At 39.5% G+C, this 8911-nt stretch overlaps 1 pseudogene; it reads left to right on the top strand.

The window, feature by feature from the left end:
* Window positions 1-6229: 6229 nt before the first annotated feature.
* LOC121484572 lies at window positions 6230-7214 on the top strand (annotated as a pseudogene).
* The last annotated feature ends 1697 nt before the right edge of the window (window positions 7215-8911 follow it).

The raw sequence follows: 8911 nt of genomic DNA, 5'->3' as shown, positions 1-8911 counted from the left end.
TTCAAAGGAGAGAAATGGAGGGACTACTTCCAAACTCATTCTATGAGGCCAGCATTACCTTGATCCCAAAACCAAAGAACACCACCAAAAAGGAGAATTACAGATCACTATCTCTGATGAACATTGATGCAAAAAATTCTCACCAACATACTAGCCAATAGGATTGTATGGTACATTAAGAGGATTATTCGTCATGACCAAGTGAGATTTATCCCTGGGATGCAAGGGTGGTTCAACATTCACAAAACAATCAGTGTGATAGATCACATCAATAAAAGAGAATACAAGAACCATATCATCCTCTGAATAGATGCAGAGAAAGCATTTGACAAAATACAGCATCCTGATTTAAACTCTTCAAAATGTAGGGATACAGGGAACAGTCCTCAATATCATAAAAGCCATTTAGGAAAAACCCACAGTGAATGTCATTCTCAATGGGGAAACACTGAGAGCCTTTCCCCTACGATCAGGAACATGACAGGGATGTCCACTCTCACCACTGTTATCCAACGTAGTACTACGAGTCCTAGCCTCAACAATCAGACAACAAAAAGAAATAAAAGGAATTCAAATTGGCAAAGAAGAAGTCAAACTCTCCCTCTATGCAGATGACATGATGCTGTACATAGAAAACCCAAAAGACTCCACCCCAAGATTGCTAGAACTCATACAGCAATTCAGCAGTGTGGCAGGATACAAAATCAATGCCCAGAAATCAGTTGCAGTTCTATACACTAACAATGAGACTGAAGAAAGCGAAATTAAGGAGTCAATTCCATTTACAACTGCACCCAAAAGCATAAGATACCTAGGAATAAAACTAAACAAAGAAGTAAAGGATGTATACTCTAAAAACTCAGACACTTATGAAAGAAATCGAAGAAGACACAAATAGATTGAAAACATACTATGCTCATGGATTGGAAGAATAAATATTGTGCAGATGTCTATGCTACCCAGAGCAATTTGCACATTCAACACAATCCCTGCGAAAATCCAGGGGCTTTCTTCACAGAGTTGGAACAAATCATTTTAAGATTTGTATGAAACCAGAAAGACCCTGAATATCCAGAGGAATGTTGAAAAAGAATACCAAAGCTGGGGTTATCACAGTGCCTGACTTCAAGTTGTATTACAAAGCTGTAATCATCAAGACAGTGTGGTACTGGCACAAAAACAGACACATAGATCAATGGAACAAAATAGAGGACCCAGAAATGGGCCCTCAACTCTATGGTCAACTCATCTTCAACAAAGTAGGAAAGACTATCCACTGGAAGAAAGACAGTCTCTTCAATAAATGGTGCTGGGGAAAGTGGACAGCCACATGCAGAAGAATGAAACTAGACCATTCTCTGACACCAGACACAAAGATAAACTCAAAATGGTTGAAAGATCTAAATGTGCGGGCAGCCCGGGTACTACTGGTGATTCAGTGGTTTAACGCCACCTTCAGCCCAGGGTGTGATACTGGACCTGGAGACCCAGGTTCAAGTCCCACGTCCGGCTCTCTGCATGGAGTCTGCTTCTGTCTCTGCCTGTGTCTCTGCCTTTCTCTCTGTGTCTCTCATTTGCTTCAATGTGGATGGAACTGGAGGGTATTATGCTGAGTGAAATAAGTCAATCAGAGAAGGACAAACATTATATGTTCTCATTTATTTGGGGAATATAAATAATAGTGAAAGGGAATAGAAGGGAAGGGAGAAGAAATGGTAGGAAATATCAGAAAGGGAGACAGAACATGAAGACTCCTAACTCTGGGAAACGAACTAGGGGTGGTGGAAGGGGAGGAGGGCGGGGGGTGGGGGGTGAATGGATGACAGGCACTGAGGTGGGCACTTGACGGGATGAGCACTGGGTGTTATTCTGTATATTGGCAAATTGAAAACCAATAAAAAAATAAATGTATTATTAAATTTTAAATAAATAAATAAATAAATAAATAAATAATTTTAAAAGATCTAAATGTGAGACAAGAATCCATCAAACTCCTAAAGGAGAACACAGGCAACAACCTTTTTGAATTTGGCCACAGCAACTTCTTGCAAGACACATCTATGAAGACAAGGGAAACAAAAGCAAAAATGAACTATTGGGACTTCACCAAGATAAATGCTTCTGCACAGCAAAAGAAAGAGTCAACAAAACTTAAAAGACAACCTACAGAATGGGAGAAGTATTTGCAAATGACATATCAGATAAAGGGCTAGTATCCAAGATCTATAAAGAACCTATTAGACTCAACAGCAAAGAAACAAACAATCCAATCATGAAATGGGCAGAAGACATGAACAGACATTTCACCAAAGAAAACATACACGTGGCCAACAAGAATGTGAGAAAATGTTCTGCATCACTTGCCATCAGGGAAATACAAGCCAAAACCACAATGAAATACTACCTCATACCGGTGATAATGGCTAAAATTAACAAGACAGGAAACAACAAATGTTGGAGAGGATGTGGAGAAAGGGGAAGCCTCTTGCACTGTTGGTGGGAATGTGAACTGGTGCAGCCACTCTGGAAAACTGTGTGGAGGTTCCTCCATAGTTAAAAATAGAACTTCCCTATGACTCAGCAATTGTACTACTGGGGATTCACCCCAAAGATGCAGATGCAGTGAAATGGCAGGACACCTGCACCCCAATGTTTATAGCAGCAATGTCTACAATAGCCAAACTGTGGAAGGAGCCACAATGTCCCTTGACAGACGAATGAATAAGAAGATGTTGTGTATATATAGACACACACACACACAATGGAGTATTAGTCATGAGAAAGGATGAATACCTACCATTTGCTTTGACATGGATGGAACTAGAGGGTACTATGCTGAGTGAAATAGGTCAATCAGAGAAAGATAATTATCTTATGGTTTCAATTATATGTGGAATATAAGAAAGACTGAAAGGGACTATAAGGGAAGGAAGGGAAACTGAGTGGGGAAAAATTGGAGAGGAAACAAATGGTTGCAGAAGGGAAAGAGAGTGGGGGCATGAGCAACTGGGTGATGGGCATTAAGGAGGGCACTTGATTGGATGAGGACTGGATGTTATACCATATGTTGGCAAATTGAATTTAAATAAAATATTTTTAAAAATAAATTTAAAAAAGAGAAACTTCACCCTTCATACCATCCCTTTTCCCAAAAAAGCCACATCTATTTTCTCTATCTTCTATCATATATAGTCATTTTCTTTCACCCTTATTATTTCTAGTAGTTTGTTGGAGAAAAACAAAAACAGGGGTGCCTGGGCAACTTAGCAGTTGAGTGTCTACCTTCAGCTCAAGGCGTGATCTCCATACAGGGATCAAGTCCTGCATCAGGCTCCCTGCAAGGAGCCTGCTTCTCCCTCTGTCTAAGTCTCAGCCTCTTTCTCGTGTCTCTCATGAATAAATAAGTACAATCTTTTTTAAAAAAGAAAAAACAAAAACAAACCAATAAACAAAAAGCACATTAGATCTCTTACAAAGAGATCAATTTTGGCTTCCTGATCTTTGATTCCCCTACTGGGTTGATACTGGGTTGGTACAGTGCTGGACCCTTAAGAGGAGAGTTTGGGGAGGATGTCACAAAACTTTAACCTACCTTACCACCCCAATGTATCAACCTCCTGGAGGTGTGTATTTAAAAAAAGGAGAGCCCTCAAAAGTGATTTTTCGAAGAGAGGATTTGAGCATAACACAAAGATCTATTTTGGAGGCAGAATGCCTTCACAGTGCTCCACAAACCACAATACATAGAAAATGGTCTGTTTTGCTAAGCCTGAGACCCAATCGTAGCTGACAATCCCACATGAGGTCAGAAACAAAGAATGAGAAGCTCTGGAAGTGGAGGGAGGCAAGTTTTCCTAAAAAGAAATCACACCCACCAAGACAAATAATGACCCACTCAACTTTTTGCCCTATTGCCTTTTAATATATCAAACTCAAAGAGTTTGAGAAGCCAAAGAATTTCAAATAATCTTAATATCAAACATGATTACTATGCACTGTTTACTTCTCTGTGTTGAACCCTGAACCACCACAGTAGAAGGAAGGTCATTTTGGAGGATGAAAATGTAGGTCAGACATCTGGGCTTAAGTTCGTGGAAGGAGCACTGCACCAACACTGACTTCCTTCCCCTGAGCTTACTGTAAGAAGTTGCTCGTTTCGATCAGATGGTGAGAAGCCAACTTTGTGTCCCAGAATGCTCTTCATACATCTCCCACACGGGGCACATAGCAGTCAACCTGAAACAGCATCCTTCTGCACCTTTTCTGACCCACCACAGGGGTGAGTCAGAGGCATTTCCCAGTCTGCACCTCCTGCTGTCACCCAAGACACTGTTCAATTGCGTTGGCCATGAGATAAAATACATTGTCCAGAATAGGCTAACAAGAGGCCTGAACACAATGAAACTCAATTCCTGCTCTGCATCAAGGATAGTGACCCAGAGATCACCAACAGGTAAATCACGCCTAATAATTCCTAATGTGTGCTCTTCCAGCCCAGGAATACAATGCTTAGGGGCAAACAATCAGGCTGATGAAGAGTTTCCCATGCAAGAAAAATTTTCAAAGAAGAAATAAGCAATCAGACACCCACTCTGTTAGTTTATTACCAGTGCCACAACCAATTACCGCTAACATGGTGGCTTAAAGCAGCACATATTTATTCCCTTACAGTTCACTGGGCCAAAATCAAGTTGTCAGCAGAGATATGCTTCTTTCAAACACTCCAGGGAATTTGCCATTTCCAGCTTCCAGAACTTCATTTCTTGATCAGTGGCCCCTTCCTCTATCCATTACAGTATCCTCTTCTGTTGTCAAATCTCCTTCTGTACCCCTTTTACAAAATCATTTGTGATTACATTTCAGGTCTACCATAAAAATCTAGGATAATCTTCACATCTCAACAACCTTCATTTAACCATGTCTGCAAAGACCTTTTTGCTATGTAAGGTAACAAGTACAGGTTCGAGATTTGGACATGGATATATTTGGAGGTCAATATTGAGCCTATTTCCCATGCAAGATTTTCTGAGAAGAAAGCAATCAGAGACATTCTACAGCACCCTAACACAATGGAATATAATAATCTCTTGATTATTTAGAAAACAACACCTAAAAAAAGAAAGAAAGCAACACCTAAAATTATTCTCTCTATGAATATTAATTTACCATCAGATTCTAAGGTCACAAAAGTGCTTATTAATGCAGAATTCTGGCAAATAAATAAAACCAGAGAGTCAGCTCTATTCGATTTCAGAATAAACTACAAGGTATGTTTTCCTTCAATAAGAGTTCCCTAAAATCTTTGAAAACTTAGTGCAAATAGTAGAATTTAGAAATCTGCATTTCCAAGAGGCAAGCTTTTTTTAATTTTTTTTTTTTTTGCCTTGCACAAGATGTGTCTTGAAACTCCCATTTGTTTTCTAAGAAATGCATGCAATTAGGCCTTTTAATTATGCAGCTATAAAGTGGAACAACTTGGGGAAGCTGTGGTACCTGGGGATTAAATTTCTCTTTGTAGAAGGTGATTTTTAAGGCCATTTATCTCGTTGGCAGAGTTGTATCTCTGTAGACTATGTCCTTTGTAGAAAAAAAATGCCTTTTGAACTATCAATATCCTGGGCTGCTGTGCACTGTTACTTGTTACCATACAAATGTGTGTTTGCAAGCTTTTAACTAGTAATATTGTTGAAATAGTCAAAAATGCAGTAAAGATACCAAAGCACAATTTTCAATTCCCACTCGAGGACAGAACAATAAAAAGAATTGGACTATATTTATAGCCTAGCTCACTTACACTCACAAATTTAAGGCTAAATGAACTTTTAGAAAGTTTAACAATGGTGAACTGAAATAATTATCCTTAGGGCTAATGTGATTACTGTGGCCCTATAATAAATCAGCACAGCATAAATCTGTGCTGATTTATTTTGATCACAAAACTTTGGGAAAGGCTCAGCGGAGTTCTCCGGAGATCTTGTGAGCAGTCTGGCTTCATGCGTGTACAACCTGTGAAGTTGCATAGGACCCTGTTCTTAAATGGACCCCACACTTGGCTTAATACTCTGCTTGACATCTTGGAATTGTGTGCTTTAATTTTTCACCGGGCCTACTTATGAGATTACATTCTGATATCGACTGGGGCTGCAGTGAATTAAAAATCTCAGCTAGGTGGGATCTCACCCAGTGAGCCATCCGCAGGTTTCCTCCCCCACTCTAGAACCAGATCACCATGGCAACTGGAGGGAAGTTGATGAGAGCGACTGGAGTTTTTTAATTTGGTGGACCAGAAGTGCTGAAACTCCGGTCGTATGTTGCAATACCAATTCCAAAAGACCATCAGGTTCTAATCAAAGTCCACGCATGTGGTGTAAACCCCATGGAAACATATATTCGGTCTGGTACTTACAGAAAAAAACCACTCTTACCCTACTCACCGGGTTCAGATGTGGCTGGGATAATATTGATGATAATGTATCTACTTTCAAGAAAGGTGATAGAGATTTCACTACCGCCACCATCTCTGGGAGCAATGCTGAGTATGCGCTTGCTTCATATCACACTGTGTACACACTGCGGGAGAAACTGGACTTGAAACAAGGAGCTGCCATCGGCATCCCATATATTACTGCTTACCGAGCTCCGCTCCACAGTGCCCGTGTGAAAGCTGGAGAAAGTGTTCTGGTTCATGGGGCTAGTGGAGGAGTTGGAATAGCAGTGTGCCAAATTATGGCCTTATGGCCTAAAAGTTTTGGGTACAGCTGGTAATGAGGAATGACAAAACACTGTCTTGCAGAATGGAGGCCATGAAGTGTTTAATCACCAAGAACTTAATTATATTGATAAAATCAAGAAATCTGTTGGTGAGAAAAGGCATTGATGTGATCATTGAAATGTTAGCTAATTTAAATCTTAGTAATGATTTGGATTGTCTGTCCTATGGAGGACAAATAATAGTTGTTGGCAGCAGAGGTCCTATTGATTTAAACCCATGGGATACCATCCCAAAGGAAACCAGTATAATTGAAACTGCTCTTTATTCATCAACTAAGGAGGAATTTAGCAAATTTGCAATGGCCCTTCAAGCTGGAATGGAAATTGGTTGGTTGAAACCTGTGATAGGTTCTCAGTATTCACTGGAGAAGGTGGCCCAGGCTCACAAAAATATCATCCACAGCAGTGGGGCAACTGGGAAAATGATTCTTCTCTTAGAATGATTCTCTTACAATGATTCATTCTTTCATATATTTCCAATGCAATTAGAGATCTCCTGCCCCTGTTATACTTACACTACCTTTGCTCTAATCAGCATTCATTAGATTCAGTGAATTTCTTATATTAAAAAACAAGATTTATCTTTAGAGATTTGGTCATTGGAGCACAATTTATTTTATAGTTAGTTCACCATATTCTTTATGCCTCCCACCTACCTCTAATCAAAGACTCATCATGGTAGGAAGTAGAATGTCAATCAGTAGTCATTTGGCATTGGGTGCGTTACAGAAAATCCTGGTACTTGATCATTAATTCCAAGACCTTTGACTAAGCAAGCTAATTCAAAATAAGACTATGTGATTTCCAAGCCTGTTTGTCTTTGTAAAGATTCTTTAGTATCTGATTAGCCTGGAACTATCCTGGACTGAAGATTTTTCTGGACTCAAGAAGACTGCTTTTCTAGACTAATCTCATCTGGATTTACAAGGACGAGATAAACAATATTGAGAGAAATTTGTTTTTTAACAAATAATTTTCCAATATTCCCCCAAATATTAGAACTTTCACTGTGTTGATGGTTGATTACTCATTCTCCATATATTCTGTGAAGAGAGCAGCCTTATTTTTGGTATGCTATGATAGGTATGTCATCTTCTGATAGATATTTCTTGATTTATTTTTCAGAGTAGATTTAGAATTATCTGTGTAATGGGAGCCATGTATTTTTATTTAAATTACTAAACAAATTCGACACATTTAGAGTAACCTACTTTTGTTTTCATTACGTGGTAACTCGCAGTAAATTCTGTAGAAAAATTAAAACTACTTCTATCTATTTGGTCATTATATAGTACGTGCCTTACATCTCTTTTACATGGTTCCTAATGGTTAATTTCTAATAGTGTTCTGTACTGGAAGTCTTTATCTAAACCAAATAAAGGGATGATTACTTAGAAATCTTCCTGTCAATCAATATTATGTACAAGGAAATAAAGTTTGATTGTTATTTTTAAAAAAAATCTCAGCTAGGCTGAGTGCTTGAGGTGGCTCTTTCACATGCTTAGGAGTTGATGCTGGCTGTTGGCTGGGAGCTCATCAAGCCTGTCAACCAGAGCATCTATACATGGCCTTCCCAGCATGGCATTCCCGGGGTAGCTTGACTTCTTACATGGCGATTGCCTTCCACTGGAATCAGCTTCTTAAGAAAACCGGATGGAAGCTGCATAACCTTTGATAGCCTAGCCTTGGAAAATCATAAAGCCTGACAGAAGTTACCAGGCCTCTTCTGGTGGGGAGAGGGGGCATTGAGAAGAGGGGAGGATGGGAGGGCAGAGATTGGTTGTTCAAAGCCAGACAATTGACCAAAGTAAGTAAGCAACCTCAGGAAACATTAGAGAGACATGAGGATGCTGCTCAGAGATTCCCAGGAACCTCTGAGGAAGAAGACCTGGTAAAGGACTAGAATTCCTATACACAAACAAGATGAAAGCCATTACAATGTGAGGTATTCATGGAAGCTAGTAAAGTCAAGGATCTATTGATTACATTTCCAGTGAGCTTCCCATAAAATTCTATAATAGGATGACCAAATACTGTAATTCACCTGTTCTTTCTGACCACTTGCAGAAAAGGATCCTCTGAGAAGATTCCATGGTTGAGACATTTCAGTACAGGCAAGGGATTCCTGGTGGATCTCTTA

The sequence above is a fragment of the Vulpes lagopus genome, chromosome 1, assembly GCF_018345385.1.
Source record: "Vulpes lagopus strain Blue_001 chromosome 1, ASM1834538v1, whole genome shotgun sequence".
Taxonomy (NCBI): Eukaryota; Metazoa; Chordata; class Mammalia; order Carnivora; family Canidae; genus Vulpes; species Vulpes lagopus.
This window is presented reverse-complemented; position numbering and strand designations above follow the sequence as displayed.